The 24,254-nt window shown below is 39.1% G+C and overlaps 1 protein-coding gene across 8 annotated transcripts in view; it reads right to left on the bottom strand.

Annotated features, from left to right (window-relative positions):
• MAST4 (microtubule associated serine/threonine kinase family member 4) overlaps window positions 1-24,254 on the bottom strand; it is a 587,084-nt gene that overhangs the window by 371,167 nt on the left and 191,663 nt on the right. The window lies entirely within an intron of this gene.

The raw sequence follows: 24,254 nt of genomic DNA, 5'->3' as shown, positions 1-24,254 counted from the left end.
CCAGAAGGGAGTGCTGGCCTCTTTTGCACACCTGTGGCTGCTCCTCATGCTTGATTAGGCACAAAGGAGGTAGCCAAAGGTGAAAAAAGCCCCACAACAGACAATGCTTGCTTGAGGCCAGGATGAAAGTGATCACCTCCCTCCCATGTTGATGACCAAGCACCAAAGAGCTCCCTAGCACTAAGGAAGCACAGTAAGCAATTCTTTACTTTTTCCAAATGCCGTAAGTTTGAAGTACATGTTGATCATAAACAGGTGATTCTGATTTCATAATTTATTACTAGGACAGGTAATATCACAAAACTGAAAAATATCGCCTTCCCTAAGGTCCCAGGGGAGAGAGAAGGAGCCAAACAGCATAGTCTGCTCCTGAGAAGTGGCCCCTGGAGGCCCATTCCTCTTCTTAACCCACACAGGTCCCTGGGATTGGGTGAAGCAGAAAGTGTTCAACTCCTCTCTCCTAACTTTCCAGAGATGAACAGACAAGCAGGATAATTAAAGACCTTATCACACTATCTCATGTTCTCAGTAACCTTCCAACAAAACAATTCTGAAAGCAATGTAAGAGTGCAGCATACATTTCTTATTTTGTCTCCCCATCAAACTACGAGATTTGCGTCTAACATTCCTTCTTTCACAACTAAATACTACTTCCTATGGTCTCAATTTTCTGTTTCAAGCTGTCAGAAATAAAAATTCCAGGTTCAGAGCTAAAACCACCTATTTCTTCTCAGTAGGTGAAATATCTACTCAATGCCATGTAATTAGCAGTTTTATAAAACTGACACTTAAGTACCAATCTCCTGCTTTTCCCATTTGGATAATTTATAAGTAAAAATACACGGCAATGTTGCAAGACGAAGAGATATTTTGTTCAGAAGCTGCACCTGGAGGAGACTCTCCTGCATCTGCTTTTCCTAAGGGAGCAGAGAAGGCCAAAAAGTACAAGAAAGGCAACTGAACAGCTGGAATCTCTTTCTGGTTCTTCCACTACACTCTTGTATGACCATGGAAAACTCAGTTAATAAACTGTTTCCTTTCATTTGTCTTAGTTTCCTTGAAGGAGGGAAAAACATACTTGTCTGGTTTTACTCTCCAATATTTTAGTTTAAAAATGTTCAAACATCCAGTAAAGGTGGAAGAATAAACATGCTTATGCCCAGATTCAGCAAATGTGAATATTCCTCTAAAATTGCGATGCATTTTTGTGAAAATACACCCAAACACATTTTTTTCAATTTAATAGAAAAGTCTTGAGATGAAAAGCTCCCCAAAAGAAGGTGATAAAAGATTAATAACTATATATTGAGCAAGATTTCCTAAGAATATTTTTGTCAGGAATTAGATTTCCTTAAAAGCTCTTGGAATGCAACAGCATTCTCATTAACACTTTCCAGGAAATGCTTACATAAGAAAGGTCGGTCTTAGCTGAATCCCAGAAACATTCCACTTTGGAGCTGGAAACCATGTGTTTCAAATGCTCCATTTTAGTCATGTGTAAACTGAACCCCAGTGATGCTGCTTCTTATCAACTAACTTTTTATTTCCCATAAATAATACACTTCTAAACTACAAGAGAGGTGGGGACTTCAGAAGGAAAAGGAGAGAATAGGGAAGATGGGACCGGAAGGGAGCAGGAAGAGGTAACCACACATGGTCAAGAGCAGCAGCTCCCAAAACCCACTGACAGCGCCCCACAGTACACAGCATTACTACGTACCAAGGGCAATGCAGAAGAGCTGTCTGTCTGAGCAAACCACAGCCTTCTACTCCACTCCCAAATGTTCAAAATTCACACATTCCCCCTCAGTCCTACATCTCCCTAATTCAACAGTCTGACCCACTTCACACAATGCAAGCATTGCTCTTTTTCCACTTTGTAGATTACGCTATTAATGTTTCTTCTGATTATTTACTAAACACAGGTTCTATCGGAGCCAAGATTTGACCACGGCAATGAAGCTGTACCCGTGTGGTTCTGCAAGGTAACCCACCTCTCTAAGTAAACACAGGCAGGGGTTCTCCTGACCACAGACAGTAAGTGTTCTGTTTCCTGGGCCATGTTTCAAGGTTTTGTGTTAGCGATGGGATTTCCTCTGTTATTTTGGTCTTCTACTCAAGAAATACAAAGGCTTTTTGTTCATAAAATTATCTAAGGCCATTTTCACAATCCCTAAATCGATAAAAATAATTCAGCAGCAGAATATTAATTTTCAGTAATATATCTTCTATTGATTATTTCCTTGGCCTACTTCCTGGTCTGGTGTGGCTCAGCAGTCAGCTCTGTACCCAATGGCTGTGTGGTAATGAGACTTATCGATGGCCTTCTAATGCATACGATTTCACCATTATCCAACTTGCCCGTGCCAGCCTTGTATCATGTTGTTCACGGTTCTCTCCCTCCTGACCCGAACACAGCCCTAGACCATGGCTAAGAAGCAGTTTACAGCCATCAATTGCTTCATTTGTAAAATTAGGGCACTCATGTACTCCTCTGTAAAATACTTGGAGATGTTTTGATAAATTATAGCCAAGGTACACAATTCCAGTATTGATTCCTAAAGTCACCAGGTTCTCTACCCACCCCTGCTGCATTTGCAGCTATCCTTTAAATATCTTTTCTCCTTTCTGAGGAAAGCATCCAAAAACCTGACAGGTACCATTATTTAGAGTGTGCAATGCCCTCATTGTTTGAGAGTAACAGGTCAAACTCATTTTTATTGCCCATTTGCTCCCTTTAAATGCGAGTACGCTAGGACCTAACAGATGGCTAAATCAAGATGTTTACCAGATTAGACTTTCTTGACATGACTGACTACTAAAAAGCTTAAGATAACAGATGTTAACCTACCCAGAATGTATTATATGTTCTATCAAGACATCAGAAATACTCCTAGGCTTTCCCCAGCAAGGAAATGCACCCGATTTATTTGAATAAAAACAAAGAAAAGTGGCAAAGAAGGGGACTGAGTAGAGGGACCAAGAACCTATTTCCCAATCTTTCCTGGATCATTTTCTCAGTTAAAGTTCTCATGTGTTTACATGAGTCTGTCCTTTAGGCATTTTCTTCACGAATATAGGCTGCTTTTTATGTTTCCCTCCTACCCAAAAATGATGTCATTAAAAACAAAAAGCAGAGTGCTGTTGCAGAGTAATGTATTACCTTCACTAATTTGCAAACAATCAAGCTGCATGTGGCCATAAGCTGTTTATTCCTGCACAGGAAAGGCCAACATGAGCCACTTCTGCCTGGCAGATCCTCCAAGCCTCTGTCCGGCTCCTGTGCATGCCTGGCTCTGCTCTATTCCAGAAAGCCATTGCCCGAAAAGCCCCCAGTGATGTTTTTCCTGCAAACAGTCCCCACTTAAAAGAACAGAGGGAAAGGATGTGGTCATTCTGCAAAGTGACAGCAGCATTATCAGAACTTCTGCTTTCACAAGGAAGTCCTCTGGGGGACTCAGCAGACACTTTCCTATCCCACTTTGCTACCTCCCTTCTCTGCTCAAGTTCAGCCACACGTATGGATCAAAATCTCTACATATGGCCAATACCCTATGACAGTCAGTAAAGCCTATGATGGTGCAGGGAAGGCAGAAAGAATTGCAGAGAGGAGTGGGTAGCAGCCCTTCCAGAACTGTTGCCAGTAGGCCCAATGCTGGCTACATTGGAGAAGGTGGCAGACAGCCCAGACACACCACTTCTCAGGGCAATAGATGCTTTGGTAGCACTCCTATTCATACTTTTGGCCATATTAACTGGCTACTTACTTGTTCATCTGAGGACACAGCTCGAATAAATTTCCCAGCCTCCCTTGCAGTAGGTGTGGTCACGAGACTGAGTTCCAGACAATGGAATATGGGTAGATGTGTGCCACTCTTCAAGATCTAGCCCATTAACACTTCCCATGCACTCCTTCTCCCATATCCCAATCAGGGTGTGAACACCCAGAGGGGCCTTGGAAGTGACATAAAGATGGCAGAATGTCTGTCAGCCTGAGTCCCTGAGTGACCACAGGGAACGGAGCATGGGCCTGCAAAAATGGCCTGTAGGTAAGGAAGAAACAAATTCTTTATATTAAGCCAGTGAGAACTTCAAGTGTATTTGTTACACCACCCATCATTTAATACAACACAACATACTCTAAGGCATCCTGATTAAACACCAGGAGAAGACTTACCTCACCAACTACAAATCCCCTTACAACTAAAAGTAATGGTGTGCCAAGCATTCTCACACTGGGCGTCACAGAACTCACAGACTTTAAAACTGTTAAGAGTCCACCCTCCAGGGACTGGCAAGGCAATTTATACAATGGTGCATCTATGCAATGACTCTTCCATTATTAAAAAGGACACAGGAAAGTTGTATGTACTACTATAAGAGATCTTCAGATTAAGTTCAAAAGCAAGTCTCAAACTGTGTATACCCCATCTCTACTAAAAATACAAAAATTACCTGGGTGTGGTGGTGTGTGCCTATAATCCCAGCTACTCCGGAGGCTAAGGCAGGAGAATCGCTTGAACCAGGGAGTTGGAGGTTGCAGTAAGCCGATATTGCACCACTGCACTCCAGCCTGGCGACAGAGCGAGACTCTGTCTCAGAAAACAAACAAACAAAAAGTCATATATTTTAATTGTACATATTTTTTTTTCTGGAACAAGAAACAAATAGTGATAATTACTCGTAGGGAGAAGAAAGAGAGAAAGGAATCTTTTTTTATTTTGTACCTTTCTGTATTCTTGGGATTTTCTAATATTGTATATATTTACTTCTTATAAAAATGTCAATGGAGTAGTAACACTGTGGGCTACTTTTTTCTTTCTCATCATACATCCTTGTATTTAAAAAGCTACTGTGAAAATGCAAATCAGCAGCGATGAAGGAAGGAGCACCACAACAGGATGACTGAACCTCTTCCTCCCAGGAAGATTATCCCCCAAATGAGGACGCTACAAGTTGTTGTTGATCGACTGCCAATCACAACTATACAGTTCTGAATTTGTAATGGTGACATGGGTGACCATTAAGCCTCCTCTAGTTGATTAGAAAAGTGACACGTGGCAAGAACATTTCTAATTAGTGATCACTGTAGAAATGCCTTAAGGGCCAGCTCCGTGTAAGCTTTCTCCCAGATGAATTCATACGTCTTCCCCTCTGAGTCCAAAGCCAACTGTCTGAACACCACATTTTGGGGGCTGGGGGGAAGTTCTGCTTCAAACTATGTAGAGAAAGGCATTAAGAAAGAAAAACGTAGAACAAGGGGGATGTATACCTGCTGACAGGCAGCCACGGTGTAGTCAACAGTTAGGAATGATCCCTCCCATCCAAGGAGAAATTCTAGGTCTCATTTTTAAAGTACCCTCAGAAAATAAATACCTCTTCCACCTGTACAGCTCCCAAAGAAGTGCTATACAAAAATGCTTCTTACAATTCAGAGTCTGGCTCATCTCTATTGCGTGGGCTTAATTTCCACGAAGGCAGGGAAAAGGCTGGCCTGGGACACAGGCACCGCCTCCAGTAGAACACAGGCACCTCCTGAGCTGCTCCAGATTTTGTTTAAATCACCTGAACACGATTCCACCAGAACACAGAAGGTAAGACAGGGAAAATATGTGTTTAAATATGCTGAGATAAATGTCTGTGCTACAGGATCAGGCACTACCAAATGCAGGGCAAAAGGATGCTGTGAATGCAGTGATGTTTCTGAAGCACTCTCTGTGTCCCGGCCCTGATCTGGCAACGGCAGAGGACACAGAGACGCAACCTTGGCTGGGCTTCAAGGAGTACAAAGTTTCACGGGGGAACAGGTAGGTTAACAAAAAGTATAATTAGCCTAAAATTCCAACACAATACTACTTTTAAAAACAGAACATTCTTCTGTGCTTGATTTGACCTCTGCATTATCCTTAAATGTAAAGTATTCTGAACCAAAAAAACAACTTAATTTAGTTAATAGGGGCTATTTGACATGAATGTTAAACTGAATTGCTTAGAAAACCAAAACAGAGCTTCACAAGCCAGAGGGGCTGCCCAGCCTGCACAGGGCATGCCTAAGAGAACAGGACCTGCCATTTAACACCTCACCTCCTTCATGAGACAGCAGCACTACCCATGAGCCCCCCGAGCAGTCCTGTAAGAAACTACGTAACAAACTCAGGCTGCGGTGTCAAGCAATGCTCTTCCCAAAAAAATTCCGCTGGACTGAACACGACAGAATGATTAGATTCATGTCTCTGACTTGGCGAGTTGAAGACTGTGACAGGGAAGCCGGGGAGAGAATGTACTGGATATTCCACCTCAAGACTGTCTGCAGAGTTTCAAACACACGTGGAAATAGAAGAAAGGGCAAGGAAAAACATGTGCAGTGAAGACCAGGGCGGCATAGTAAACATTATCCTTGGAGCGAGTCAACTGTTCTTTTCCATCATAGCCTCAAGGCAGAGGGAGGTGGATGCTGCCATCTAGAGATATCCAGGAATATCAGCTTTGATACCAATGCAGCCAACACAAAAGCACTGATGGGGGTGGAAGTGGAAGACAGCAGTCTTAGGGAAGTGGCTGCCTGAGGGACACATTCTTTCCAGAACCAGGTCCTCGCCAGGTTTAGGGAGAGGGAGAGGAGGAAATGCCCAACAGACAGGGCACCTTCAGCCCCACGGTTCCCATGAGCATGAGAATGCAAATTCCTCTATGCAGGGAAAGTGGGGCAGGGGAATTAGAGGAATGAGTAGGAAGAGATCAAATGTGGGAACGGTTAATGGATACACATAAAAATAGAATGAATAAGACCTACTATATGAAAGCACAACAGGGTGACTACAGTCCGTAATAATTTAATTGTACATTTTTAAATAACTAAAAGAGTATAATTAGAGTTTTAACATGAAGGATAAATGCTTGAGGGGATGGATACTCTTTCTCCATGATGTGATTATTACGCATTGCATGTCTCTATCAAAACATCTCATGTATCCCATGACTATATGTACCTACTATGTACCCACAAAAATTAAAAGCTTTTTAAACATTTAATGAAGATAAGAGTGATGTGAGACATGGTACCCAGGACAATGGGTTAGTACCTGCTACCACATGGAAGCCCTCAGAGTTCCACTGCCAGATTATGAACCACAGGAAAGGAAAACAGGGTTAGAGAGAAAGCCAAAGGCAGAAATTAGAATCACACAGGCAAGAAAACCAATGAGATATGAAATTCAGCCCAAGACTGGCATCTTGGGGAAAACAGGAGATGTAATAAAAAAAAAAAAAAGTGCACATTTTCTATCACATGTTACTAGGATGCACCAAAAAAAATGTATGTTTAAAGATGTTAAGAATGGTTGTATATTATGCACGATTTTTCTCCAGTTTAAGAACATTTTTTAAAATTGTCTATGGGAATTTTTCAACTTATGATAGAAAATATTCAATAAAGAATGCAGAAGTTATCTAATCCTGCATTTCCCAACTGATCAAGTAGATCTATGATCCTGAGAGAGGAAGCTAAATTGAGTTCTACCTGATCAACAACAGGATTTTATTTGCCCTGGTGTAGGACTCCCAGTCTTTCCCTCTTAATGAAGAGCTTTCAGCATATACAGGGCACAGATGATGCTCATAATTTAGATGCAAGTGTGTGACACTCTAGAGCCTGTGGGACAGGTTAGAAGCTTCCGACTTTAGTGAAAACTACTGCCATCAGCAACTTCAGCTGCATCTAGTTAATTTCATATCAGATGCAGATTTGTTTAAAATGCCAGACAAGTGGGGACCATTCAGTCCTGCCCAAGCCTCTCCCTGCTTTGACAGGGTAAGGAATCCAAGGGTTGTCAGGCTTGATGGATGAGGGGAATTATTCCTGATGTGCTGTCAGCACCCATCCCCCTTTGAGCACATCTTTCTCATCAGCACAAGAGGCAGAGGATGTTCTGAATAACTCCGGGTAGAGACAGTTTAGGGAAAAAAGCTCATGCCCAGCAAAGTGGTACAGTCATTAACATTTCGCTTCTCCTTTTGTTGGCTCCTGGGACACTGCCAGGAAGAAAAAGTTTCCACAGCAGAGAACACCTCTACAGTTAGCATGGCAGTTGGAGATATTTATAATTTCACAACTGCAAATTAAAAGGAAGCTTGGTCTCTCCCTTCAAAAAATCAAAGCAGTAGCCCCTGAGATTGGCAATGAAAGCAAATCTCCAAGTTGAAAAGAAGACCTGGACCTCACAATCTCAACGCCTGTCTCTGAAAATATCCCCAGCCTTTGGACATTTGCCACCACCTAGGTCCAGCTTCGCAGGCTGATAGCTGCAGTCATCATCGAGTCCTGCTCCAGGAAGCAACAAGGTCCGGGGTTATGTGTCATAAAACTCCAAGAGAAGTAGTCACATCAACCTCAGGGATGGCCTTTCAACACTGTGCTGTGCCCAGGCCAGGAGCTGAACAAGGAAAACTGACAAAACTACAGTTTCTCTCCTCAATGACAACCCAAAAGGACTATGACTATATAAAAGTAGCTGCAGTTCAATATTTTCACAAGGGATGATTTTTGTCTCACCGGTTTTCAAATAAAATGATACAGATACTGCCAGGGATAGAAAAATGTTAAAATGAGGAGAAGTCTTTTAAATGTAAGTGAAAATAAATTTAACTGCAAGCATGATAAGGCTCCTCTACCAGTCCTACCTAGATGCTAAACATACCATGAAATGAGTGATACAAATACAGGAGGATAAATCAAAGGAATAGAACAGAGTCAAGAAACAGATCTATAATGTACTTAGGAATGTAGTACATGCGAAAAGTGGTATTATAGATTAGTAAGGTGCCAGTAATAATGCTGGAATAACTGGCTATCTCCGGAAAAAGAGGAAGAAGATGAACCGCTCCTTTACTCCTTTAAAAAATGAGTTTCAAACAGGTTAAACACTAAATATTAAGCCATAAAGGTATGAAGAGAAAATATGAGACAGTATTGTTAGAATTGAAGATGACAAAGTATCTTTCTAAGCATGACATGAAGTTCAGAAGCCACTTCAAATTAATGAAGTAGACAAAACTCTGGAAAAACAAAGTGAGAGAGAGAAGACAAAACTAAACAATATTAAGAATGAAGAAAGACTTAAAACTGAAGATGCCACATAGAATGCATAAACAGATAACCTTCAAAGTTAAATAATCAAATTTCCACAAAATCATAAAACACCAAGAAAAAATTTAAAAATCAGAATAGTCCTATAACCATTAACAATTTGGATCAATTAAAAGTTCCCCCATAGATTGTAAACTAGTTCAACCATTATGGAAAACAGTATGGCGATTCCTCAAGGATCTAGAACTAGATGACCCAGCCATCCCATTACTGGGTATATACCCAAAGGATTATAAACCATGCTGCTATAAAGGCACATGCACACGTATGTTTATTGCGGCACTATTCACAATAGCAAAGACTTGGAATCAACCCAAATGTCCATCTGTGACAGACTGGATTAAGAAAATGTGGCACATATACACCATGGAATACTATGCAGCCATAAAAAAGGGTGAGTTTGTGTCCTTTGTAGGGACATGGATGCAGCTGGAAACCATCATTCTCAGCAAACTATTACAAGAACAGAAAACCAAACACCGCATGTTCTCACTCATAGGTGGGAACTGAACAATGAGATCACCTGGACTCGAGAAGGGGAACATCACACACCGGGGCCTATGATGGGGAGGGGGGAGGAGGGAGAGATTGCACTGGGAGTTATACCTGATGTAAATGACGAGTTGATGGGTGCTGACGAGTTGATGGGTGCAGCACACCAACGTGGCACAAGTATACATATGTAACAAACCTGCACATTATGCACATGTACCCTAGAACTTAAAGTATAATAATAATAATAATAAAAGTCCCCCCACAAAGGAAATATCAAATCCAGATGCCTTTATAGGCAACATATAGAAGAGTCCATTCTTAAACCCTTCCAGAGATTAGAAAAAGATGGAAGTTTCCCTATGGTAGATCAAATTACTGTTTAGCAAATACACCCTTCCCACTCTCTGCTTCCATTGGAAAGATAGACTTCCCCACTCCACTGATGCCAGATTTAATCATGTGGCTTGCTTTGGTCAGTGGGCAGAAGTGACACTGTGGCAGTTCCAAGTCTAGTCCTTGTTTCTGCTCACCACTCTAGGAGCTTCCAACCTTCAGCATGTGAAGAACATACCACAGATAAGTGCTGCCCTTCCACCTGGGTCCCACGGGAAGACATGTAGACCAGACAGACATCGGAACTGCAGTCTGGATGGAAGCTACGCCAACCACAGATCAGTGGCCAAAGCAGAGTTAACCCAGCCAACACACAGACCCACAGCAAGAAATCCTTATTAATGCAAGTCACTGGGGAATTGTGATTTATTATGCAGCCCTATTACAGTAATAGCTGGCTGATATACATTCCTACTTTGTTCAGCTACCATAACCTTGATATTAAAACTACACAAAGATAGTCCAAAAAATGAAAACTACAGGTTAATGCCACTTATAAACATAGAAAAATCCTAAGCAAATTATTAACAAACCAAATGCACAAAAATATTGTATAAACGTATTTGTCATGACAATGTTGTATTTTTTCTGAAAATGTAAGATTAATGGCCATCAACAAATGTAGTAAAAGCACTTAATAGCAAAAGACAAATTTAAGAAACAAGAAAAGGCATATTCTTCACCTGATACAGAGCTTTAAAAAAAAAAAAAAAAAGCCCATAGCATTTATCATACTTAGTATGCAATGTGGAAAGCATTCTCTTTATGATTAAGACAAGGATGTGTAGTATCACCACGTCTATTCAACTTAATCCTGGAAGTCCTAATTAGTGAAAATAAGAAAAAAGAAAGAAAAGCTACAAAGATTGGAAAAGGAAAAAGTACAGCTTTTATTACTTGCAGATTATTGTATGCAAAATTACCCCCTCCTTCAAATGTACAGATAAGAATCATTATAAATTAGCAATCTTCATTTAATAAAGCCAACTGAATTCCCATACATTAGCAAACAGCTAGAATGTTTATTTTTAAAGGATATTAAGGTTACAAAGAATAAATCTAACAAAGGATGTACAACTTCTTTCTGTAAAAAATAAAACCTTATTGAAAAACATTAAAGTCCTAAGTAAACAGAGCAATATACCATGCTCTAGAATAGTAAAAGTCAGCATAATAAAAATGTCAATTTCCCCAAATTGATCTACACATTTAATGTAATTTTAATCAAAATCTCAATCAGCTTACAGAATTTCATGAGCAAATTTAAACAGAAGATAAACCTGCCAAAAACAGCCAACGCTCTTGAAGAACAACCATGGCATGAGGGAACTTTCTTGACCAGTTATTTAAGCTTGTTAAAAGTTACAGTAATTAAGAAAATGTGACATTGGCACAGGGACAGATGGATTGACCAACTACAAAATGGAGCCCAGAAACAGACTCATGTATATAGAGAAATACACCCAATACTTAGCAATCTGCTCTGATATGAATTATGTCCTTCAATTGTTACAACAATGTTGCCAGGTTAACCATTCCTATTTTACTAAGGGACACCCCCAGGCCTCACGAGGTTAAGGGACACATATCCAAAATTACAGAGCCAAGAAATGTCAGTACTAGAATTCAGTACTAAGTTTCTCAGCCTCAAACGTACCAGTCTTTTTCATCATCTGCTATGTTTTGAAGAACAGTTAATAAAGCAAAGCAAAGAGCCTATATGCTAAGGATGATAGCAGCCTCAAAAACACTGAATACAAATCTTAGCAGAAAAGTAGGCAGAACCCAGGATAGGCAAGCAGAATTACACAGTGGTCATTCTAAGAGGGGTCAAGAAAAAGTGCTCTTCCGTTCTGAGACTGTCACTCCTGAGCCAAACCACGAGTCCACTTAATTGGGAAAGGTATATTGCATGTCCTAGAGAATTAAGGTCATGACACTGAAAGTGTTGGGGTGATTTATGAGGATCACAACTGGAAAAACAAAACAATCCCCCATACTCCCAAATTAGAAGAGAGATATTCACGCTAAGACTCTCAATAGATAAAAACAAACTCAAAACTCTAAAGACCTAAGAGACCAAAACTCAGTCTTCTAACAGATATGGCCCCCAAGTCATTAAGCAGAGACACATTTAACCTTTACATATACAAGAAATGACAAAGATTTAAAGTCAACAGCAGAAATGCATTTTTTAAAAAAGAACTGTAACAGAGGGTAGACTAGGAACACTAAGTCTCCTAAAGTTTGTTTTCAAAGAGCCATAATTCTCTGGTTGGGCTCTCAAATACTTAGTTTAGTTATATGAAATTCCTATTAAAATGTTTTATGTTCTCAGCTCACTTAATAGCTTGATTTTTCTAGCCATTTGTTTATGCCCAGCTTCCATGAATACAGAGAGAATCATGCTTTAAATAAAAATGAAATACAAGAAAAATGGTATTTGAAAGAATAGAAATCAAATTAAAATCTAAATTGCAAATCGTCTAACATGTATAAGAAAGCTAAATTAGAACCCCAAGAAATGCTGAAAGGGAATATATTTTTAAGGATCATAAACCAAACGATAATATTAATTGCAATAAGAGGGCTTATTTAAATGAAAAGCCCAAAACTAAGGATTTCATAAGCAATGTTCCTAATTTATATTCTTAACATGCTAACATTTGTTTCTGTCTTTTACATAGCTAACCAATTAGAGTATATTTCTACGGAACCAATTTTATTTGCTGACAATTATTTGTTATCTTAGTTATAATTCTGCAGCTTTTCAAGCAACAAATGAATGTCTTACATCTGGAAAAGAAAACACAAAAAGTGATGGTATGATGTTTGAATACATGCAATTACTGGTATGTTACATTCTAATTAACATAATTAGCTTTGAAATAGTTCTCACAATAGCTGTCAACACTTGTGTCAATTTAGTGGCAGTTAATGACATCTGTAACAAAGATCTGCTATTTTTTCCACTTAAAAATAAAATAAACCTTTCCAAAAAGAAAAGACAGGCAGCCTCACTGAATATTTAAAACTCTTTTTAATCAGTAAAGCTCTATTCCAGATGATTTAAAAAGCAGATCTTGTGGTTTATTCCAGGGGTCTAAACATCGGGGAATGGGCACCCCAGTGGTGCACAATATAATCAACTGGGGTTTAGAAAACAAATATTAGAACATCAGTTTTCATTTTTTAACATCTCTTTTTATTGGTTTTAGAACACTTCGTATGTTGATATTCAAGCTGATGGCTGGTATGTACCAGTACTGATGGCTAACACACTTCCTTACAGGTTGGCGGACAGTCACAGCTGCAAACACTCCAAGTACACCCTAACCTCCCTATCACCGACCCCAGGATTCTCCAGTCCTCTCGATGACAGTGGCAACCGAATTTGCCTCCAGGTCCCTTCTGAAATTCTACAGTAAATGTCCTCTCTAACAGTTTCCTAGTGGAGATGCACAGGCCTGTAAAAATACTTTCAGTACCTCCTCTAAGCACATAACAATCACTTTAAAATACATTTACATATTAGGGATGCTTACTAAAAAATGTTTTTACTGATGGGCTGAACCAGAAAAATCGTTAGAGGCCCAACAGGCATCTTCTAACTTTGTTACACCTGGGCAAATGATAGCCAAATTTGGCAAAGCAAACAAAGATGGGAATATTAATAATACTTTCAGTAAAAGACTGTTAATATTCTAAAGGTCCAAATATACAGGTAGTATGGTAGCAGTACACAAAATGTTAATTCAAAAGAAAGCAAGATGTCTGTTCAAGTCACATTTTTGTTGTATATGGTGAACACCCACAAGTCATATTTTTTATACAAAAAGAAAATTCATGAAGAGCAGGATCCTGATCTTTTGTGTAATCTTCTGTGTAATCCAATGACAAGGATGAAAAGAAATGAGTTGGGTTTCTTTTTTATAGTTGCCTTTTTATTTATTTATTTAGTGTTTTCTAACTTTTAAGTTCAGGGGTACAAACGCAGGTTACATAGGTAAACCTGTGTCATGGGGGTTTGTTGTACAGATTATTTCATCATCCAGTTATTAAGCCTAGTACACCCATTAGTCCTTTTTCCTGATCCTCTCCCTCCTCCCACCCCTCTACCCTCAAACAGGCCCCACTGTCTGGTGTTCCCCACTTTGTACCCACGTGTTTTCATCATTTAGCTCCCACTTGTAAGTTACAACATGCGGTATTTGGTTTTCTGTTCCTGCGATAATTTGCTGAGGATAATGGCCTCCAGCTCCATCCATGTTCCTGCAAAGGACATGATCTTGTTCATTGGTACAGCTGCATAATATTCCATGGTGTATCTGCACCCATTTTCTTTATCCCATCTACCAAAATGTAACTGAAAGAACACCTTCTTATTTTTTTAAGGCATCATCTCTTAAAGTCTACTCATGTCAAAAATGTTATATTATCCTTCACCCATAACTTCTAATTTCAAACAAGCCTCATGTCCGACAACTCATCCCGCAGAAAACATGGCAGATCTGCAGTTACCTGAAAAGAATCATAGAAAAGCTTATCGTCACAAGGCTAGCTTAATCAGTTCTATAAATCATAAACTTTGGATGTACATTTAATGAAACTTAAATTCCATAATCTAATAATACATCAGCTCCTCTTGTCCAAGATGACAATAACAGTTAATAATTTTTGTGTTCTTATGGGTTCCAAGTGGATATCCTCAGTTGTATGATCTCACTTGACTCCAGTAACAACGACATGAGATAGGTACTATTAATATTCCCATTTTCCAGATGCACAGGAAGGTTATATTCTCTGGTCAAGGTCACATATCCAGTAAGTGGTAAGGTCAAGACTCCAACCCAGGCAGCCAGGCACTGGAGCCCATGCTCTTAAACATTACTCTAAACTGCCTATAACAATTAAATTCTAAATCAAGTACTTACACAACTGATCACAATTGAGGTTAGGGCCACAGCAAAGCATGATCTCTCTGGACAATGGGAAAGGGGTGAGCCAAGGTCTATCTGTTCCATCCATGAAATTCTCCAATAACAGGGTTCATATTCAAAAGCAGAGCTCTCAAAGTTCAATTAAAATGTAGAGGTGCTATGGGCACAACGAAATATAAGTCCATGATATTTCATCTGGTGTCATTTAAAAGAGCCCACCCAAGGAAATATCCTAGATTCATATCTTCAATAGCTGCAGCTCATTTTCCTGGGCTCTCTAGGCATTCAGGCCATTTTGGGGACGATGAGAGAAGGGGGAGAAGGCAGGAAGAGATGCTTCCAGTCCTACCTAATTATATAATAAATGCTTTGGTTCCGATATGCACTATTCCAAGGAGGGTCATGTACCCTGGGTTGGGGTGAGGGTGGATAAAGAGGGCAAGGAAGAGGCAGTGTGTATGCTAAAGTACAGGCAGGTATTGTCCAGGCAGAGAGGAGAGTTGTGTAGAGAAGAGTTTTCTTTCCGGAATAAGCAAGAGGCTGGGAAGAGGCGTCCAAGGTCGGAGGAATGAATGGCAGGTGGTTCACTACCACCCATTATTCTGACAAACCCCAGAAGCACTTAAAAATGAGAAACCTCAGCCCTCCATTGTGTGAATCTGTCAAGGAGATGGATGTATCCAGAAAACAGGAACAACACTCAGGAGTTTTTTTAAAGTTTAATTAATGACTCTTAAATCACAGCTTTATAAAAAGGGGGTACAAAGTATCACTTGTTCAACATATTTATAAAGCTAAACTTCATCACTGTATTTAGGAACCAAAGGGGGGAAAATGCCAACTTACACTTATACAGACAAACAAGGAAAGAAATACCCATACAAACCTAACGAAGCATCCTTATAAACAAGGCAGAAGGCATCTCTAATTAAAGAAAAACAAGTTGGTTACAGGCAATGAAGAGATACTTCCTACTTAAGAGTACTAGAAAAGGCATTAATTCTTGTGAAAAGAATGATAAATGTATGCCCCTGTTTTCTTGGGGTTACATATTCATCCATGACATACTAGAACCCAATTGTTACTCAGTAAATACAGAATTTTACTGTGAAAACAATAATGTACCTTCAATTCTTAGACTATCTAGAATATACACCATCCAGAGAAGAATTCAAGTTTTGTTGGTGAATCATCTTGGAAAGAAAGATACAGAGACAAATAAGTAAATGACTGACAAAAGGAACAGAAGTCTGGGATCCGAGGAAACAAATCTGAAGAAGCACTAGGGCTTGGAATGACAACCAGTCCTAGGTATGGGGTCAGAATTATCAAAACTTGAGCAAGGGCTTTATGCCTCTACATATTATTTGTAAAAATGCTTGCCACTACTTAGCACTCATTGTTGAAGACTTTTTTTTTTTAATGGAAGCTGATGTACCCTGAACAATAAAAGATTTAGTAAATCCCAAGTAGCTAAGTTGGACATTACCACACTGCTCCACATTACACTTAAAAACAAATTACCAGTGTCAGATCACAAAGATCTCACAATCCAGTAGGCCATGATGAATATGTAGCCACTGAATCTAACAAATGCACAGACTTACTTCCTTTTAGCTAAAGTACCAGAAAATACCATGCTTTCCACTTTGGAGATTTCCTAAATTGAAGACACTTGCTTAACTTAGGAAAATGAAGTGAAGGCTCACCATCCACTTTATATGGCACCACCATGAGTGGTGGTGGTGATGTTCTAGGGTGCAGATTAAGTCAGAACTCATTTCATCACTGATATCCATGAGCCTCTGAGTTTTCAGGTGGTTCCTCTGCCTTCTCAACTATCCTAGAAATATCACATGAGGAAGAAACATTATTGTCCACTGCACTGTCCACCTTTACCTACCACTCCCCACCCCATCACACTGTATACAATTTCCACTTGGCCTTGAAGCTTGCCTAACCAAAATCTACTCAATGTTTAACACTGAGTTCAAGTTGCAAAGTTTTCCCAGACACCTGCAGGTCAAGTCATTCTTCTGCTTCTATGAATTCTCATGGCTGAACTCTCCAGCATGTTGTTATCTTCTACCTTGATCTCGGATTTCCCAGAAATCTTCTTCCAACTAGTTTATAGGCTCCTTAAAAGCAAGACCACGTGTCATACAGTTTTTCATACTAGTCAGATAAGAGGGAATCCATTAATAGCCAGTTAAATGATCAATAAGCATCCTGGGCAATACACTGATTCAGAATCCCAGAGTAGATTGAAGCTTCAGGTGCCAATGAACCAGGAATAAGTATAATTACCACTACTATTCATTATACTAACCACAAAACTGTATCTAGAAAAAGCAAGGTAGGAAACATATTGAGGCATGTTTTCCCAGAGTCACAATAACCAGGAATTTCCTAAGAAGCCTCTGAAGTAAAAGGATAATTTTCCATTATTTCCCAAGACAGGAAATGCTACATCCCAATACCTTTCCCCTAATAAACAGCTAATTATTATGGGTTTCTTGGTTTCTTTTGAGAATAAGACAGCAAACAGGTCAATGCTGGTATTTTGCCATGGGAGGAAATAGGATGCCAGAAAGGACAAGCTGTGCCACCCCAGCAGTCCACCAGAGGGGAACCTGTTCACACCAGTGGGCATTTCCATAACAGTGTCTGTCACTGCTTTGCCACATTATTTTAATCATTTCTTCAAACATGGAAACCAGTAAAACCCTGAACAGCCTGACCATTCAGCTAGTCTGGGCACCAGGAGCCTCCAAAAATGACAGAAACAGAATTAACATCTCTTCAGTGCTCCTTTCATAAACAACTATTTTCTAAGTACTAAGTACAGATCAGGCACTGCCCTTGGTGCTACAGATACAGTAAGGAATAGGACAGCTAGGTGCAGGCATTTACCACCCTATGGATCATCTCTTTATGCTTGGTGGACAAGCTGACCACCTCCTAAGTGGGCATACCAGTTGGGTAAACAGGCAATAAATAAGCTCTAACACATAGAGATCTATGTACATATATGTGTAGTACTGCTGTTCCAAATTTGTTTTGCTCCCCTCTGTGATGGTAAATAATTAAAAGAGGGCATGTGTTTCTATTCTTTAAAACCCACATCATGTATATGGGCACCGTTCACCTCACTGGCTGTCAAATGGCCCTTTGACAACAAGAAGTCACACTTGACTGGTCTGTCCAGGCAAACCCACGCAGAGACCCACTCAGAGAGCTGCTCCAGCTGGTGCCCAATCCTTTCCAGGAAGAATAACACCTCAAGAAGGTAATGAACATTTTTTAACCTCTGCAAAATGAAAAGGAGAAAAAAACTAAGACATGGACATTTTAAGTGACTGCTCTGAGTGGAATTTCATTTTAGGAAAAACAAACTTCTCCCCCAAATATGTAGGTCTTCACTACATATTTCATAGACCGAATCGCAATGCCCTTCACATGCCTGCTAATTATCCATTGGGCACCCAGCCGTGTTTACAATAAGAACACACATTTACAGTATCTTTTCACAGAGACAGTAGTTGGATTACAGAGAGGATTTTAGACTTCATTGTAAGCTGATCTTTGATTTACGGACTCATGTTAAAGCAGCTACTCTGTGGATGGGCCCAGGTGAGCCTATAATGAGATGGATCTTCATGGATTAGGCCTGTCCTATAATAATCTGCTCAGGGCTCCCCACTGCTATTTCAGCACTGAGTTATGAAAATTCATCCCTTCACTATAAACAGAACCTAGCTCAGAGGGTAATAACTATGAGATGTATTACTCCTGGAATACAAGCACTCCAGAGACTCTGATTATAATGTCCACAGCTGAAGGCACTATTTCACAATTGAGATTACTACTTTCCAGATGAAAAAAAATCTGAGCTGTGGAATAATGCCTTCAGCTACACACACTGTAATCACACTCAGCAGTGCCTGTATCCCAAGAGCAATACAGGTTACCAACAGTTGGTTTGGTAAGCTGATTTAGGGAATAAAAGAAAGATGTTACAGGAGGCAGCACAGATAACCCTAATTTCACATTCGCTTTATCTACTGGCTTTAGCATAAGAGTTCAACAGGTCCAATAACCGTATCGATTTTGCTAAAGCATAAATTTAAAAGAATAATTTTATAAACAAACCAACAAAGTTTTAAAGATAACAGTATTGACTGCTGACCAGGGTATAGTGAGATGTACTTTACCAATCTAAAAGTATAAATTTGTACGGCATTCCTAGAAAACAGCTTACCAAGGGCTATGGAGAACGTCAACAATGCTTATATTCTTTGCCCCAATAATCCCACCCCAAGAATCTACCTGAAGAAGTCACTAGAGGTGAATAAGGACTTATTTTAAATCTACTCATCGCCATTATTTGCAGTAGGAAAAACTTGGAAATAACCTAAAGGGAACAGTTTAGTAAATTATGATAAATCCATATATTGGAATATTATGCAGCCTTTAAATTGAGTCAAAACAGCAATAGAGAAATGTTAATTCATAGATGAATTCTACAACTTTGGTTAAGCAATTTATTCAAGGGCATTCAAATTGTTCCTACATCAATATTTAACAGATACTCTCTCAGAGTTAACTAATTGGACTTCAGATCAGGTTTTTGTTTTGGAGCTATAAGGCTAATGAAGTATTGATATAATATTAAACGACTGCAAATAAAGTCTGTACCCTAAATAAATGCTGACATTATGTCTCTACATTCTGAATGAATTAAAAAGGAAAAATACACTTTTGCATACATTTAGTAAATTTTCCCTGACTTCTTATAATGCATTTTTTTTTTTTGCAAATGGAAAAGATGAATATTCATCAAGGCTCTCTGAATATATTACAGTTTAAATAGTTTGGTTTTAATATTTATAGAACATCATGAAATATAATTTCTCAATTAAAATAAATGTATACGATGTCAAAAGACAGCCACTGAAGAAACAAAATTATGCCACTTAACCTAATATTTAAAAGTTAAAATATAGCATTTGAAAGCACCTTGTCCCTTCAAAAATGTTAAGGATTCTAGAAAGATATTTTTCAGTTTGGTTGGCACATTTTGAGTAAAGATAAGAAAGAAAGAAACAAGCTACTCCCACATCATGCAAGTAAGGACAAAAAGGTTAAATTCCTACCTCAATTCAAATGATCTAAGGGAAAAGTGCTTGTTTTCTTCCCTTCTGGATAATACCATCCCACCTAAAGCTACCTCACAACCTCCAAGAAACACTTTTTCTACCAACCCCAAGAACATCGATGACAGCATTTCTTGAGTAACAGGCACTATGCAAAGTACCGCACAAGAGTTAATTCATTTAATTGTCACAATAACCTTATGAGGTTATTACAACCATTAGTTCCACTTCACAAAGGAAGAAGCTGAAGTCCACACAGTTAGCCCCAACTGAGGCTAATAAATTGTAGAAGCTGGAGTTGAGCTCAGGCAGCCCATGCTCTCAACCACTCTGCTTTTCCCTTTCATTCTCATTTTCTAACTAAATGATTACAGCTTAATTCCTGAATAAGGTTTCCATAACTAATTTCTCTCTGGCTTGAAGAACAGATTCTTGGTAAGGCTACATAATGTAAGCAAGAAACTGATCACAGATTAAAAACAAAACCATAAATATACAAGAGTCTGTTCTAGAGCACTGAAAATGTACAGAAAAGAAACATATGTTTATGCATTCAACAAGTTCACTGAGCGCCCTACTATGTGCCAGGCACTCTTCTAGGCACTGAGGAGACAGCTGGGAAAACAGAATTATCTCTGCCTTCATGAAATTTACATTAGAGTAGTAAGAGATATATAATAAAATAAGCAAACGATATGGTATACTGGACAGTGATAAGCTATGGAGAAAAATGAATTAAGGAAATGAAATACATGGCAAGCAATATAGGAACAGTTTGAAACAGGATGGCCAAGGAAGACCTCAGTGGGAAGAATGTGAATGAAACCTTCACACAAAAAAGAGAGGCACAGGATTCCAACCAAACAGACAACTGGAGAAAATTACCAGAAACTAATGTTCATGGTGCTTCTGCCATCTATCTATTACTTCCAAGTACAAATGGAGTGAATATTTCTGGTGATGGCCACAGAAGCCATTTTAAACTTCCAGCATCAAGGCTTACAACCTTATTTTCCTACAAAGAAATAAGTTGCCACTGGTCCTGCCTTTGCCTCCTGAAATTTCCATCTTTCTTGCCAGAAAGCAGCATCTGTATAAATCCCCCAGCTTTTGACGACTATGACTTCTGTGATAAACTACCCATGTGTGTGGGGAGGGACAGAAAGATGGAGGAAGCAAATGGGAAAATGAGTTTTCCCCTCTTCAGATTAATGTATATGAAGTATACATCTGACACTTCATCAGCACTCCCGGCTGGTGTCCCAGCAGGCGGACACTGGCTGAGCATGTATTCTGCCAGCTACCAGGCTACTTAGGATGAATTGGCAACATGCCATTTATCTGAAATGCCCAATGTGTCTGGGAAAGGGAACACAACTACATTTAGCATTGCCAAGGAAAACTAGATACTTCAGGCTAGGAATTAATCTCTTCCTTGAGAAGGTAGTTAGCAATACCTTCAAGCTTGCCTATGGCATTTAAATCACTAAAGGTCATGCATTTACTAAAATTCATACCTACCAAACCTCAGGGCCTTCATTTATATCTTACTAACATATTAATACCTCTCACATTGAGGGCCTATACTTTTCTGAAATGTATGTTGTTGCAATTGGCCATGGAATTGTTATATCGAGTGTAATGCTATCATCTGGACATAAGCCAATTTGGTTCCTTGTTTTTCCAGTCCCCACCATACTTGAACACACATATCACTTCAATTTAGTCAATGAATCAACAAAATATATAAACAAATGTGACTACATGATTGCTTAAAAGCAGACTAATGAAATTTCCTTGAATACAGACACTAATAATCTCTTCACGAATTTTGTCACCATATTTTTTGAGCGGCTGATGTGACACTAAATGGGATTTAGCCTGTAACATGGGCTTTAAGGCCAATCACAATTGTAAGATGCACACTGAACACCAAAGCCACAGAGATTTTAGATGGATGATCTTATTAGGCCACCCATTACAGCATGAAGAATCACACCATCATGCTCACTTTGCAACTAAAAAAAAAGTCACTTTTCCATAAATAATCATTTGTTCCTTCAACATTATTTATTGAACACCTTCTATGTGCAAGGCCTTGTGCTGAGAGCAGTGAAAAGTAAAAAGTAAAATTCAGACAAGAATTCTGCCCTCGAGGGGCTTGCAGTCTAGCAGAGAGATATTTGGCATAAACACAAAGAACAAAATTCTACAAGGTGTACATTCCCACCTCTTCAGCACAATTCTCTCTCGGATCTATTAGCTGTAATTGGCAGAGATAATTTTGATATAATCCAATCTAAATGAGGCAGAAACAAAACAGATCAACTTTAATGCCCCTTTAACTGTGTGGTTTGACAAGGGGTACCAAAAGCAGAAAAGGTCACTAACATGTACTCGAGTGACATGTCAACATAAGTGATAGGGCATCGAAATCTGGGCACATGGCAGCAGAGTAATAAGGAAACCAAGATGGTCATCCGTCTGGCAGCTCTTCTCTGGCTGCTGCTCTTAATACAACAGAAGGTGAGGGGCAAAGAGTTTTCCATAGACTACAATTAGGAACTAATGAACTCTCTGAAGGGAAAGATAGGGGTTAAATTTTAAATATTCACTATCTAGTAGTAAATGACTCTTCACATTCTGGCTTCTGTGCCCAAGCTTACCTACAATATAGTAACAACAACAGAAAATAATAATATTGCTAACATTTGTGACTTGTTATATGCCAGGTACTATTATAAGTGTTTTCTACATGGTATTTCAGCATTTTCCCCAGTGTTATATTAAGCAAACACTATAAACACAAAAACGTGCAGGTAAACAAGCTAATAATTTAAGTGATTCCTTGATAACAGTATCATCTGTTAGATTTTGGGAGGTACTCTTCTCATGTTTTCTACTGATAGTTCTTATTGCATCCTCTTCCCAAATATCTTAGGTCACGTGACATGCATTTCATCAGTGAATAAGTCAGTTTCTGTTTCTTGGTATGTGGCCATTAGTATTAGTAAAAAGATATATTACTTAAGAATGGCTGGACATGGTGGCTAATGTTCGTAATCCCAGCACCTTGGGAGGGCGAGGCAGGAGTATCACCTGAGATCAGGAGTTCATGACCAGCCTGGCCAACATGGCAAAACGCCGTCTCTACTAAAAATGCAAAAATTAGTCAGGCATGCTGGTGCACTTCTGTAATGGGAGCCAAAATTGCACCACTGCACTCTAGCCTGGGCAACAAGAGAGAAACTCCGTCTCAAAAAACAAACAAACAAAAAGAAGATATATTACTTAAGAAGATATATTATCACTGTCACGTATTTGTGACAGTGTTGTTTGAATCACAATGATTGACTTGACAATAAACATACAGGATTACTATTTAGGTGTGAAGAATAAAGTTGCAGTGGCTAAAAAAGCACTTCTGTCAAAAAAAAAATCATGAATTGTGAAGTATTTTCCTCTTTCCTTAAAAAGTAAATAATCAGAGTAAAATAAGCTTTTAATAAAATTCCGTAAGGAGAAAAAGTCCCTTTGGACTTGGGGGTAGGATGGAGGAAAATGCTCTCTACCATCACGTTAATTGTATCTTTTAAAAATAAGCCCCAGTCAGGCACAGTAGCATGCGCTTGTAGTCCCAGCTAATCAGGAGGCTGAGGCAGGAGGATCCCTTGAGCCTAGGAGTTTGAGGTGGCAGTGAGCTATGATGGCGCCACTGTATTCCAGCCTGGGCAAAAAAGCAAGATATTTTCCCTAAAAATGAAAATAAAAATGAATTAAAAGTCCCAGTATTTTCATGAGAGAAAAAAGATGAATTTTGGTTTAGTCAATTTTGAAGTCATAAACTATCCTGAAAGAAATTTCTTTAAAAATAAGTATTCCACACATTCAAAATTATTCTGAAAGAAGAATCGGGGAATTCCAGAGAAGAAAGGACTTTATAGACTGTTTAATGCCTCTTTTCACCTTACAGGTACAAATGAGGTGAGAGAATTTGAGAGACGGACTTGTCCAAGTTTATACAGCTATCTAATGGCAAAAGCAGGACTACAGACTAGACCTGAACAAAATCTCTATCCATTACTGCATTATTTGCAAATATCCAACATAATTTATTACCAATGC

This window comes from Rhinopithecus roxellana, chromosome 3 (assembly GCF_007565055.1).
Source record: "Rhinopithecus roxellana isolate Shanxi Qingling chromosome 3, ASM756505v1, whole genome shotgun sequence".
NCBI lineage: Eukaryota > Metazoa > Chordata > Mammalia > Primates > Cercopithecidae > Rhinopithecus > Rhinopithecus roxellana.
The sequence above is the reverse complement of the archived record's forward strand: the minus strand, read 5'-3'. Positions and strand labels throughout refer to the sequence as shown.